This window comes from Lissotriton vulgaris, chromosome 9 (assembly GCF_964263255.1).
Source record: "Lissotriton vulgaris chromosome 9, aLisVul1.2, whole genome shotgun sequence".
NCBI lineage: Eukaryota > Metazoa > Chordata > Amphibia > Caudata > Salamandridae > Lissotriton > Lissotriton vulgaris.
The window spans coordinates 660596160-660611279 of NC_141697.1; positions in this window are offsets into that span (position 1 = coordinate 660596160).

Genomic DNA, 15120 nt, shown 5'->3' on the forward strand with positions numbered 1-15120 from the left:
CTTCTGCTAATGAAAGCAATGAGCTGGTCTTGACCATCTACATTAAGTTGTGAAAGAACAGCTCCCACCCCCAACTCAGAAGCATCTGTTTGAACAATGAACTCTTTGGAGTAGTTAGGACTCTTCAGGATAGGTGCAGAGCACATGGCCTTCTTCAGGTCATCAAATGCCTTTTGACAGCTAACTGTCCACTGAACCTTTTTTGGCATCTTCTTGGATGTCAGATCATTCAATGGTGTCACAATGGACCCATAGCTATTTACACATTTTCTGTAATACCCAGTCAAGCCCAAGAAGGCTCTGACTTGTGTCTGGGTAGTTGGAGGAGCCCAGTCCTGTATGGTCTGGATCTTGCGTTCCAATGGTTGAACCTGACCCCCACCTACTAGGTGGCCCAGGTACACAACCTTGCTCTGCCCTATCTGACACTTGGTAGCCTTGATAGTCAGGCCTGCCTTTTGCAGGGCCTTCAGAACTTTCTTCAGGTGGATCAGGTGATCCTCCCAGGTGGAGCTGAAGACAGCAACATCATCTAGATATGCTGCACAAAAGTCATCCAACCCAGCAAGGACTTGGTTCACCAACCTTTGGAAAGTGGCAGGTGCATTCTTCAAACCAAAGGGCATTACCACAAATTGATAATGTCCACTGGAGGTTGAGAATGCTGTTTTGGCTTTAGACTCCTCAGCTAACCTGATTTGCCAATAGCCAGCTGTCAAGTCAAATGTGCTCAGAAATTTGGCAGAAGCCAACTTATCTATGAGCTCATCTGCCCTTGGAATATGATGAGCATCTGTCCTAGTGACAGCATTGAGACCTCTATAGTCCACACAAAATCTAATTTCTCTCTTTCCATCTTTGGTATGAGGTTTTGGCACAAGGACTACTGGGCTGGCCCAGGGGCTCTCTGATGGCTCAATTACTCCAAGTTCAAGCATTGTCTGCACCTCAGCCTTTATACAATCCCTGACGTGGTCAGGTTGCCTGTAGATTTTATTCTTCACAGGCAGACTGTCACCAGTGTTGACCTCATGGGTGCACCAGTTAGTTTGACTGGGTGTGAGAGAAAACATATGTCTATGAGCCTGCAACACCTGTCTGCAGTCCCATTGCTGTTGGTCAGTGAGGCTGCCTGCCAAGGCTACTCCATCCACTGAACCATCATCAGGGTTTTGGGATAACAGGTCTGGGAGAGGGTCACTCTCTTCCTCCTGGTCCCCATCTGTAGCCATGAGTAAACCCATGTCTTCCCTGTCCACAAATGCTTTCAATCTGTTTGCATGGAGCACCCTGTGGGGGCTCCTAGGGGTGCCAAGGTCCACCAAGTAGGTGACCTCTCCCTTTTTCTCCAGTATGGTGTAGGGTCCAGACCATTTGTCTTGGAGAGCTGCTGGGGCCACTGGCTCCAACACCCACACCTTCTGCCCTGGCTGGTACTCAGTCAGAACAGCCTTTTGGTCATGCCAAGCTTTCTGTAATTCTTGGCTGGCCTCCAGGTTTTTGGTTGCCTTCTCCATGTATTCAGCCATCCTGGAGCGGAGACCAAGTACATAGTCCACAACATCAAGTTTAGGCTTTTTGAGAGGTAACTCCCATCCTTCCTTCACAAGACACAATGGACCCCTTACAGGGTGGCCAAACAAAAGTTCAAAAGGGCTGTAGCCAACCCCCTTCTGTGGGACCTCTCTGTAAGCAAAGAGTAGGCAGGGTAAAAGGATGTCCCATCTTCACCTGAGCTTTTCAGGTAACCCATTTATCATTCCCTTTAGGGTCTTGTTGAACCTTTCAATAAGCCCATTGCACTGTGGATGGTAGGGCGTGGTAAACTTATAGTTCACTCCACACTCTTTCCACATTGCTTTCAAATATCCAGACATGAAGTTGGTACCTCTGTCTGAAAGTACCTCCTTTGGAAAGCCCACTCTTGAGAATACTGCAAGTAGGGCCCTTGCCACAACAGGTGCTGTTGTGGTCCTCAGGGGAATTGCTTCTGGAGACCTGGTGGCATGATCCACTACCGCCAGTATAAATCTGTGCCCAGATGCTGTTTGGCGATCCATTGGTCCAACAATGTGTATCCCAACTCTTTCAAAGGGCACCCCCACCACAGGTAGTGGTATGAGGGGGGCCTTTGTGATGCCACCTGATTTGCCACTGGCTTGGCAGGTGATGCAGGAGCGACAAAACTCCTTGGTGTTCTATGACATGTGAGGCCAGTGAAAGTGAGGGACCAGTCTTTCCCAAGTCTTGTTCTGGCCTACGTGTCCTGCTAGGGGAATTTCATGGGCCAAGGTGAGAAAGAAGCCCCTAAATTGCAGAGGTATAACCAACCTCCTGGTAGCACCAGTCTTGGGGTCTCTAGCCTCTGAATAAAGGAGCCCATCATCCCAATACACTCTATGGGTATCTTGAGCATTCCCAGCAGCCTCAGCAGCAGCTTGATGTCTGAGGGGTTCAAGAGAAGGGCAAGTTAATTGAGCCTGCCCCAGATCTGCCCTTGAGGGTCCCCCTGTCCCCAGAAACTCAACCTGATCAGGTTCAAGCTCTTCAGAGGCAGTCTCCTCTTGGATCACAGTATCAGCCTCCTGTGAGGTCTGATCCTCAACCTGGGACAAGTGGGAAGGCACTGCCTTGACCCTCTTGCTCTTCCTCTTGGGTTGTGGTTGGTCTATTGTTTCAAGATCCACCACAGGTTCAGGTAGGCACTTCTTGGCCTGGGACCTGGTTACAGCAAGGACATGTGCTGAAATACCTAGCATCTCTGCATGAGTCCTGTACTCCACTTCTGACCATAAGGAATTCTCTAGAGCATTGCCCAAAAGACAGTCTACTGGGAGGTCTGCACTCACAACAACTTTCTTGAGGCCATTTACCCCTCCCCAGGAGAAGTTAACAACAGCCAAACTATGTGTAGAAGTGGCATTGCTAGTGTTGGTCACTAGGTAATTCTCACCTAGTGCAATTTGTCCAGGGCCCATAAAGTTAGGTGTCACCATAGTGACACTGGCACATGTGTCCCTGTAGGCCTGAGCCATTTTCTCATTGATCAAAGGCGTCTGCCTATACTTGCCCAAAGTATTGGGACTCATAGTAGTGGCCATGGATATGTCCACATCATAGAGCAGAACTGCCTGAGTAGGGATTCTGACTAGGCCAGACTCCATCTCAGTACCCAGGGTTAACCCTACTATACCCTTTGGTTGTGTACCACCACTGCTGACTGTACTAGGGGGTGCAGGTGCCTTAGGGGCTGCAGTGGTAGGGGCTGGATTTTTCTTAGTGAATTCACTGCCCCAGTGTGAAACTGATTTGCAGGTATTGCACCATGGTTTCTTTGGGACATCAATTTTCTTCTTCTTGTTTCCATTCTGGGAACCACCCTCCTTATTAGAATTATTTGGGGGGGGGGGGCTGAAGAAGACTTCTGGTCTTTTTCTTTCTTATCTCCACCCTTCTGGTCTGCCTTTTTCTGATCACCACCTTGGTCCTGGGGCTTCTGCTTAACCCTGGTTCTGACCCATTTATCTGCCTTCTTTTCTAATTCTTGGGGAGAGGTCAGAACAGAGTCAATCAGGTGTTGATGCAACAACTGGTTCTGGCAATTATTAAGGATCTGTTTTCTCATTATTAGATTGTACAATCCTGTATAGTCTGAAACATTACTTCCCAGCAACCAACCTTCCAAAGCCTTAGTGGCACAATCAACAAAGTCAGTCTAGTCCTGAGTCTGAGCTTTTTGGGTATCTCTGAACAACAACCTGTATTGCTCAGTGGTTAGGCCAAACCCATCAATAAGAGCACTCTTCAGGACAGAGTAGGTTTTAGCATCCTCAGGTCTAACAGTGAGGAGCTTGTCTCTCCCTTCTCAGAAAAGGAGTACCATAAGATTGCTGCCCACTGTTCTTGAGGAACCTGCTGTACCATGCAGGCTCTCTCCAGAGCAGTCATCCATTTGTGGATGTCATCCCCTTCCTTGTAGGGGGCACAATATTTGTCAGGTTTCTATTATCATAGGACCTGTCTTTCTCTTTAGGAATAATGCTGCCACCAGTGGGTATCTCCCCACACAGTCTTTGTTCCCTTGCCAAAGCAAGTTTAGCTGGGGCTAGGGCTACCTCTTCCCTCTCTATCTGGAGTTGGACAGCTCTCATCCTGGCCTTATGCTCTTTTCTCTGCGGGGAAGTAATTCCCCTTTGAGATTCCCTTGAGGCACTAGAAAGGTGAGAATCCCTGGAAGGAGATCTCACTCTTCTATTGCCTGGGAGAATTAGGTTATGGGACCTGGGGAGGTGCTGGCCCTCTCCATTCCCATGTAGATCCAAGTTGGCTTGGTTAAGTATTCCAACTGATACCTGGTTAACCCCTTGGTCCTGATCTGAATCATTCCCTTCTGATTCTGGGTCTACCTCCTCATCTTCTACCTCTGGGGTGGTATTCTCAGTATCTGGGGGTTCACTCCTCCTCCTGAATTACTTGAGGGAACTGCACTAGCTTTCTCAAGATCATCCTTTTCTAGGATGGCTATCAGGACGGAAATGGTGGGGTTGTGACCCATTTTTATTATTATTATTATTATTATTATTATTATAATTAAGTTTCTAAAGCGCTCAGCTACCCGTAGGTTTCCCGGCGCTAAAACCAAAAGGTGAGGGGGGAAAGTCAGAAGAGAACTATTAGATGTTGAATAGCCAGGTTTTTACCTGTCTGCGGAACCTAAGGTAGTTGGATTCAGTTCGTGTCTGATGGGGGAGAGAGTTCCAGAGTGAGGGGGCCAGCCAGGCAAAAGATCGGCCACCCATTCTGGCTTTTTTAATTCTAGGAACTGAAAGTAAGTGTTGGTTAGAAGATCGTAAATTGCGAGGGGGATGGTATAGTTGTGCCAAGGGGTTGAGATAAGGTGGAGCTAGACCAGAATTTATTCTGTGAATGATGCAAAGGGCCTTAAATTTTGTCCGATTTTCAATTCGGAGCCAGTGCAGGGAGCGAAGGGCATTGGAGGTTGAGGAAATGTTAGGTAATTTGCAGAGGAGTCGCACAGCCATGTTCTGGACTGTCTGCAATTTACGCGTCACCTCTTTACTGGCTCCCAGAAGAAGGATGTTCCCGTAGTCCAGTCTCGAGGTGATAAGGGCCTGGACCACAGTTTTCTGAGTGTCCAATGGAAGCATCCAAATGATTTTTCGCATCCATTTGATGATAGTGATGCAAGTGGATGAAGTTTTGACCACATGGTTCTTCATAGATAGTTGATCGTCAAAAATGACACCGAGGTTACGAGCTGTTTTGGATGGGGTAGGTAAAGGGCCCATTTGAACAGGCCATTGCCGAGGTCCCCATAAGGTGGTGTTGTGACCGAACAGAAGAACCTCTGTTTTTCCCCCGTTTAGTTGCAGTTTATTGTCCAACATCCAGGCTGCGATGTTGCTCAGTCCTGTACAGAGGGAAGAGGAGGGGGAGTGAGAGTCAGAGGAAAGGGAGTAGATAACCTGGGTATCATCGGCGTACGAGTAAATAGTGAGCCCAGCTTGCTCAGCAATAGTAGCCAAAGGTCTGACGTACAAATTGAATAGCAAGGGGCTCAAGATGGAACCCTGCGGCACCCCGTACGCCGATGTGAAGGTTTGAGAAGCAGAGGACGAGGAGAAAACTTGAAAGGTGCGATCTGAAAGAAAGCTAACAAACCAGTTGAGAGCTGTGCCGATGATCCCAGATGATCTGAGGGCATTGATAAGGATGGGATGGGAAACCGTATCAAATGCGGCACTCAGATCAAGTAAAATGAGTGCCACGGTTTCCCCCTTATCAACTCGGCATCGGATGTTTTCGGAGACCCCTAGCAGAGTGGATTCAGTCGAGAAGCCACGTCTGAACCCGGATTGAGATGGATGTAATAATCCACTTGCTTCAACGTGGGTTGACAGTTGGGAGTTGATGTGTTTTTCCATGATTTTAGAAAGCACCGGAAGAAGTGAGATTGGGCGAAAATTAGATGGAATGCTAGGGTCTGCATTAGTCTTTTTTAACAGGGACAATATCATTGCATGTTTCCATGCAGGGGGTACTGAAGCTGTTTTAAGGGAGGTATTGAGAAGATCTACAATAAGTGCAAGAGAGGAATGATCCAGTCTGTTTAGTATATGGGGAGGAAGGGGGTCCAGTGGAGAACCGGATTTAATTTTGCAAATAATGTCAGAGAGAGTCGTAATGTTAAATGGCTCCCAAGTATCGATCGAGAGAGAGGCAGGAGAACTGGTTTCTCGGGGAATTCTGGAATCACAGATGATCATAGATTCAGGGAGAGTGGAAGGGATTAGTTGACCTGAAGTAAGAGACAGGTCATCTAGTGTCAGCTGTTCAGAAAGTGGGATAGGGGCGGGTAAGTAAGACAGCGAGGGAGAGGGGACAGGTTTCTCAAAATTGGAGTAGATGGTATCTATTTTGGCTATAAAAAATTCGGCCAATGAATTACATTGTGCAGTATCTAAGCATGGTGGTTTAGGTTGACATAATGCACCCGATAGACTCTGTACTACCCTAAAGAGAGCTTTAGGGCGGTTTTGTGCTTCGAGGATGGTTATGTTAACATGTTCAACTTTAGCATTTTTGCCTGGGTAAGGTCACCTGTCACAGGCAGAGAGCTGGAAGCTTCACCTGTGCCAGACATGACTCTAGTGAGGTGTACATGGTGCACTTACCTACACTAAGTGTTTTCCTACTGTACCTTGCTAGTGAGTTGTAGGCAGGGTGTGCTAAGCCCTTTAGTCTACAACTACTAAGTTCAGTAGAACTTAAGTATGCTAAGCTTTTGGTTTATATGTACCTATAGTACTTAATGTGATCTTTCAAATGATATAAAGATTGCAATGGTAGAACAACAGCAAGTTCAAATCCCAACCGCTGCACACCAACGTGAGAAGTTGGCCTGATGTATGATGTCTCCAATTTTGGGGGCACCTTGTATCAGTCCAAACAATCCCTTATGGTGGTGGTTGTAAGTCAACCTTAAAGACAAGTTTATCTTAATGGTAGCATAGACTAAGCAGTCTTAGGCTTAACTCAAGAGGGCATGTGAAGCCAGATGTTTTACCATATGGAATCTTTTATAATCAAATGAAAGGACACCACAAAGTTATATATTATACAAATATATGTATTTATTACTAGAATAATCCTCTGTACTCTTTATGAATGCAGAGGCACAAGCGTTTAAACAAAAGCACAGTTAAACATTCAAAGGTTGCACAATTTTGGATAGGTCCTGTGGCCACTCAAACCATATACGAAAATAGAGGTATAAGTACCACCTCTCGAACAATGGTAAGGCCTAGGGCATTGTGAATCAATGGGACTACTCGGGACTAGCAGTGATGAAGTCGAGAGAGGCCCGTGGGACACGGGTGCAGTGCCTAAAGCACAAGCATATGCCAATGCAAAGTCAATGGCGCGTAAAAGTTATCGAGTTACTGTTTTGGAAGTCGTCCGACTGCAATAGAATTACCACACTTTAAACTAGGACACTAGAGGTGTAAACCACTACAGGAGCACCGGTATTAGTTTGTTACCTCACCCACAGGAAGCGGGTGCATAGGTGCCAAAGTGTGTCGGGTTTCGTCGTGTAGATCTATGGAGCCTGGAGATGAAGATGCTGCAGGTGGCCAGGAGAGAGGAGTCCGGTTGGATCCAAGGGTGGATCAAAGATGTAGAGTGCCTGAAAGCAGAGGGGACAGAGTCTGGGTCACTAGTCAGTGACCAGGATGGAACCAGGAAGGAACCAGACGATATCGGGCGCAATCAGGTGGTTGTCATAAAGCTTGACTCCGCTGCCACGTGGACTCTGGGGCATCGAGGATGACCAGGAGTGAAGCACGAGCTGTCCCACAAAGGCTCTCGCTGTCGACGGTGTCGGCTTCCGGATTGGAGCTAACAGACCTTGGCAAATGCAACCCACGCAGGATTCAAAGATCGCTTCTTATTCGGACCAGCAAGGTCAGAGCGGTGGCTCCTTTTCAGGGGAGTGAGGGCCAGTCTGGAGCAACAAGGCTAGCAGTGTAAATTCAAAGGTTCGTCGGTACTGGGGCCACTAGCCAACGGGCAAGTGACCGGACCAACGCGTCAAGCAGGAAAATGCAAAAGGGCCCCACGCAGCACTCGGTGAGTGTGGAGGGGAGATCTTCGGTGCACCAGCTGCTCGTGGCAGGGGCTTCTCAAACCCCAATGCACAGCTTCGAGGACGCCTCGTGAGCTTCACGGTCAGCACTTTGTAGTTTTTCCAAGATGGCTGGCTCCACGCTTCACGTCGCCTCCACGGGTCTCATATTCGCTGGGACTGTGAAGTCTAGGGAAGCTGGTCTTGTTGATCTCTGTTGCTCGAGTTCTGGCGGGAACTGCAACAAAGCAAACCATTGGGCGCTGGATGGTGCCTGTTTGCACAGGGTGGTCACTCCTTGACCACAAGGGAGATTCTTCAGTCTTCCACGTCGAGTGGGATGTCGAAGGGTCCAGAGTTCTGTATCAAAGTTTCGTTCAGGATAATCTAATGCTCCTGGGCACAGCTCCTACCTTTATTCCAAATCAAGGGGCTGGATTACCTGCTAGGTCCCTCCTATGGGTGGAACCCAGGAAGGGGGTGGTTACACCCCTTTCCCATTGTCCAGTTTCACGCCAGAGCTGGGACTGGAGGGTCCCAGCACCGGTTTGAACTGGACTATGCATGGGAAGCCTTGTGCTCCCCAGGCAGTGTCTAGTTTCATTCAACCCTCCCTGCTACAATCCACTATCTCCTGTCTGGGGTGGTGTAACACCTCCCTGTGACAGGATACCATTTGTACAGGCCTCCCCTGCCGGAGTTTCGGTCAGCAGCAGGAGGCCAGACTTGTGTCTGTGGCAGCAGCATCCATTTTGTGATGCTGGGGCTTTGGTTAGAGTTAACCGTGTTTAAGCAAAGTAACATGTCTTCTCCCTCTAGAAGGGTGGAATGCTAACCCCGTTGCCAGGACTGGCGAGAGGTTAGTATTCCAAAGCATATGACACCTTACACAACATGTTTTGATAAAGCCAAACCAGAGTTAGCAAATAACCGCGAGGATTATAATGCACTTAAGAGTATATCGTATGGCAATATCCTGGAACAGCTAAGGGAGTTGGTCCCGACAGCTGCAGACAGGCTCAGCTCATGCTAGAGCACCATCTCACATAAAACCAAGCACTCTGCCTCCAGGATTGTTAAGGCCTGCCATAGGAGTGACTGATAGGTATATATATGTCCAGATGTAGGTTTAGATATAGGTATACTATATCTAAGCAAGGGGTGATTACACGACCTTGCCCCAGCTGAGTGATCATCCAGTTGTGTCAGTTTGGATAGCCAGCCAGGGGTGGCAAAAGATATGCTGCAGCCCCTGGTAGGCCTTGGACATACCTATGCCCTGGGTACCTATAGTACACTGTACAGGGGCTGATAAGGTGAACCAATGTCCAATTGGGTATGTACCTAAAGTACTTGGATGTGAATTTAGAGAGCGAACAGCAGGCTGTGGGTCTGATTAGCAGGCCCACAGCCACATTATGTCGAAAACCAGTGAAGCAAAAAGCAAAAATCTGGGGTGACCATAGGAAAGCAGACCCTACTCTCCTACAGATAGGAGTAGGATTTCTGTCTTGTCATTATTGAGTATCAGGTAATTAAGTGAGAGCTAGTTTTGGACTTTTCTAAGAGTGAAGTTAAGTGATCTTATGCCTTCTTGTGAGAATATTTCTAGGTAGTCGTCCGCATAAAGGTGGTAGAAGATACAATTACTAAAGGATTTGGGGGAAAATAGTTGGAGTGAAAGAAATGTGATTGCATTTGCCTTTTATTCACTGGTAGATGCTGAAACCAAATATTCTGTGGTGGATCAAGAGGCCTTTGCATGCTATTGGGCAACAAAACATTTTAATTATTTTCCATTGAGGGTGTACCGTTTGTCCCCAGAACAGACCAAAAACCATTGATTTTTGTTTTGACTGCAAAATGTGTGGCAAGCTCTACTTCTAGAATTATCATATGGCATCTTAGTTTAGAAGTTTATAACTTTAACATGAGTTATGTTCCAGAAACTACAATCTTGGCCAGTGATTGTCTTTCTGTTATGCCAATATCACATGAGAGTGTAGAAGAAGAACTCATTATTGAATGTGTAGTTGTGGCTATTCTTGATGGATTGCGGCCTGAAGAATCGAAAGAGTGCATGAGTACTGATACAGTGTTAACCAAAGGTAAAGAGTTGATACTTTAAGATTGGCCAGGGAGATATTCAGAATTAGAAGAGTCTATCAAATATTCTTGGGAAGCTTGTAATGAATTATACTAGTCGGAAGAAAACGTTTTTTTTTTTAGATAAGTTGGTATCCGCATATGGTCTTCAGGATAGGTTAATTCTCTGGACACATGAAGACCATTTAGGTTACAGCCTTACTAGAAACATGATGAGACAGCATAATTGGTGGCCCCTATGAATCCCATGGTTGAGGGAAAAACAAGAAATTGTGTACAGTGTGTTTACAGTGACAAAACCTGGCAATTAAATAATTCTTCTATCGTTCCTGTGCAGGTACCGTCTAAATCATGGGACAAAGTCGACCTTCATATCATTGGGACTCTGAAATGGATTGGATTAGTTGGAACATTTATATTGAGCTTAATTGACAACCCCACATAATGGGTAGAGATAAAAGAAGTCTGATACCCCAAGACTACAGTTGTCATGGACTATGTAAGATAAATATTTTTGAATAAAGGCATTCCACAAATTATAATATTTGGCAAAGGGTATAATTCACTTCTATGCAAATAAAAGAATTTCTAAGTGTAATGTCAATAACATAATTGCAATCTGCTTCATGTTGCCCCAGAGCTAATGGGTTAATTGACCGCTCTAACAAAATGATCAACTTGTGTATTTAACTGTAACAGCACAAAGATTTTTTAAAAAAAAGCATATTGTAAATGATATGGTCATATCACACTAGTCCACACAGTGTTAATGGTATTTTCTCCATTCTAGTCCTTGAAAGGCTGAACACAGGGGGTCACATTGACTCCTATATGGTTGTGTGGAGGAAATCCAATAGAGGCGGATAGAGAACTTACCATAAACCATGTGCCTGCTCACCGAAAGAAGTATGTAGAGAGATACAATAGCAGATTGGGTGAGCTAAGAGCCTTTTGGAGTACTGGAGACCTAGTGGTATTCATCTCTACTTTGATTTCGAGATGTTGTGGTCACATCTATACACTAGCACTTCATTCCTTGACTGGATCACCATTCTCTGTTTTTAACACCTTGAAGATTTTAATTAATCTAACAATACATTTGCTTACTTACTTAGTGGTAATCAAGTTACTAAGACACGGTTGTAAGGCAAACTCCAAGTTTCCTCTACCTTTCAAAGTATCTAAATTGAAAAAGAATGTGTTGACCTTGAAAAAAGGTTAGAGGTGAAACATGAACAGACTTGTTAAATAAAACCATGAGAAACATTAAGAAAAGACCCAAGTCCAAGTGAAGGAGAGTTGTTTACACAAAAAATATCGAAGGGCAGAGGTGTTGGAATGTATATAGTATGTGAATGAACCTCTTTCTCATTTCTATAGGAAGATGTGTTGTATTCAAGAACTTTGTACAAATACCAATAGAACTGTTAATTTCCTTTTTTCTATTTTTCCTTGTTCTTGAGTTGGTTCCTTTCACCCCACACTCTTTATCTTCATTGTGTTCCCTTCTGTTTGTTTAGAATGTGAGGATATTAAGAGTTGGCAAGGGAAACAACCTTTACAAAGCAGTCATTACATCGCACTACCTTTACAATGCCGTCATTATAATGCAACATCCTTTACATCGAATGACATTACAACTTAGCCATTACATCGCATATCACTACAACGCATACCATTACAACGCATAGTTGTTACCCTTACACTATCCAACACTTACCCTACTGTTGCACTCACTGGAGTGGGAATAGTAATCTTTACCCTATGCGTTGTAATGGTATAATGCAATGTCATGGAATGCGTTGTAAATATAGTTTCTAACAATGTGTTGTTACGGCATGCGATGTAAAATCATGTGTTGTAATGGATGTTGCGATGTAAAAACTGCATTGTAAAGACATGCGTTGTAAATGTTTGTCTTATAACATCATACATTCATTGGCAATCAGGGAATGAGAGCTCTGTGAGTAACTTGTGTCTCATGATTTTGTCACTCAATACATTTGTCTGTGAGGAAAGTAAATGCACACCTCCAAGCTCCACCGAAGGGTAGTGAAGGGGACATATACAGGTACAGAGAGCAACACGTAGTGTGATGGGAAAGACATATATGAAGGAGAGAGTTGGAAAACACATGCGCTCCCGTTAAATGCTTATCCCAAAAGAACAGGGTAGTGCTTAAAAAGCAACCTTATTTTTACGAACTCAGAACAGCTGAGAGTATCGCAGCCACTCCCCCCTGGTCTGGTCAGACCACTATTTGGTTCAATTCTCCTTACAACTTCAATCAGGACCAAAATATAGGGCCAATCCCATACATACAAATGGGAAATATAAAAGGCCATGGCACAATTTGACTTTGGAAAACTTTAACAAAGCTTTCATTGAACTGTCTTCCAAAACCGAGCTAAGTGATCAAGATCCTTCAGTCATGTTAGCTAGTTTTAATTTAGTCTTAACGGAAACATTGGATATAGTGATCCCACAAAAAAAAGTGAACATGTCATTAAGGAGACCCTCAGCTCCCTGGTATTCGGATGAACTAAAATCTTTAAAAGCCACGTGCAAAGTACTGGAGAGGAAATGGAGGAAACAAAAATCACCTGAAGATAAGGAAACATATAAAGCAGCGCTATCCCATTATCATCACGAAATAAAAAAACGCTTGATGCTCCTATCTAAAAACACAAATTGAAAAATCTAAAAACTCCACTAAAGCTTTGTTTGACATTGTCAAAGACTTTTCCTCCCCCTAAGTATGTAAACAAGCACCACCTAAATCCCAGGAATTATGTGATTCTATTGCACATTTCTTTCATGACAAAATTGATAAAATCTATGCGAATATTCCGGCCACGGTTATCAACAAGACCCAGACAAATAGTAAGCTGGATAATCCCTCCGCACCTACCATAGGTGCACTCAATCAGTTCAATCACATTTCACTGGCTGACACAATTAAACTACTACAAACAGCCAAATCCGGGTCTCCACTGGACTTATGTCCACCCAGCACTATGGCCCTTGTGTCTCCTACATGTGCCTCCATGGTCCAACGCATTTTCAATGTTTCGATCGAAACTGGGCTTATTCCGAGTGCCTGGAAAGAGGCCTTTGTGCGGCCTATTCTAAAAAAGCCATCTGCAGGCCCCCAGGAGCTAAGTAATTATAGGCCAATATCCCTATTACCCCTATTGGGGAAACTGCTAGAATCCAAAATAAACACCCAACTTAGTCAGCACCTGGAAGCTAATGACCTACTTGACCCATCCCTCGGGTTTCCGACCAGGGTTTAGCACTGAAACAGCAACGCTGGCCGTTACCGACTCGCTGAGGCCCACCCTTGACACCGGAGGCTCTTCGATCCTGATCCTCTTAGATCTCCCCGCAGCGTTCGATACGATATCCCATCGACGGCTAGCGGAGAGACTAAGTGAGTGCGGCATTAAGGGTACAGCTCTACAGTGGAATTTTTTAAGGGACAGATGGCAAACCACTACACTCAGACCATTTGTCTCAAAAAACAAATTCCTGCTGGATAAGGGGGTGCCACAGGGCTCCTGTCTGAGCCCCACCCTTTTTAACATATACCTGCCCCTCCTGGCTAAGCTAATCCAATCCTTCGGCTTTGAGATTATTTCGTACGCCGACGATACGCAGCTACTGTTCCCAATAGGTAAAAACATCATAGATGAGAAACAGCGTTTTTCGGGCGGTATGCTGGCAATCGCAAATTGGATGATGTAGCAATGTTTACAACTCAACCCAGGAAAAACGGTGCTAATGCTCTTAGGAAAGTCTGCTTATCTTTGGACTTCGTACTGGTGGCCCACGCAATTGGGTGAGGCTCCAAAGCCATCGGCATCAGTAAAAAGCCTGGGAATCCAGCTGGATACTAAGCTTAACATGAAGGATAATGTGAAAGTCATCGCAGGATCATGTTACTATAATCTGCGTCTACTGCGCAGAATTATCCCCTACATACCGCAGGAGCATAGAAGAACTGTAGTACAGGCAATGGTGGGGAGTAGACTAGACTATGGTAACACCTTGTTGGCAGAGGTTGGGGTTACCACTCTGGCAAAGCTGCAGGTGATACAGAACACCGCAGCCAGAATGATTTTGAACTGTCCCCCTGGAACTCTATCCCTCCCTCTGCTCAGACAACTACACTGGTTGCCGATTCAAAAACGTTCCATGTTCAAGATATGCTGCCTTTCCTTTAAAGCTCTTAAAGGAGAGGGCCCATCGTATCTCCAGAACAAACTCTCTAAACATTCAAGTGAATGTAATATAAGATCCAATGCTTTAGCACTTTTGAATATCCCCCGCATTCGGTTAACTCGTACAGGTGGCAGAGCATTTTCGTTCATAGCCCCTAAATACTGGAATTCACTTCCAGCGACGCTGCGAAAATCCAACTCCTATCTCTCCTTTAGGAAACAATTAAAAACTTGGTTGTTTTGAAAGATCATGTAGAACACTATCCTTTCCTGGTCTTTTGACCTTTGTATTTCCCCTTTGGTAAGCGCTGAGATGCCCCAGGGTGAGTCATGCACTATATAAAAGCCCTTAACATAACATAACATAACAAGCAGTGGAAGGACAAAAGTAATGTGTCCACGCTCCTGGGGAGGGACAAACACAATTAGAGTAAGTAAAGCACACATAAGCTAACACATAAGAAGCAAGCAAATTAAAATGATAATAAAGCAATCAACAATTGATGAGCTCTGAGCCCACTGTAAGCTGACAATATGTTTGGTAACAGACAACGCATGTGCTCTTTCAGAGGAGAGACCTTAAAAGGACTTGGAAACAAAAGACAGGAGAAAAAATAATGTCAGTTTTAAGTGTTTCATAAGTCT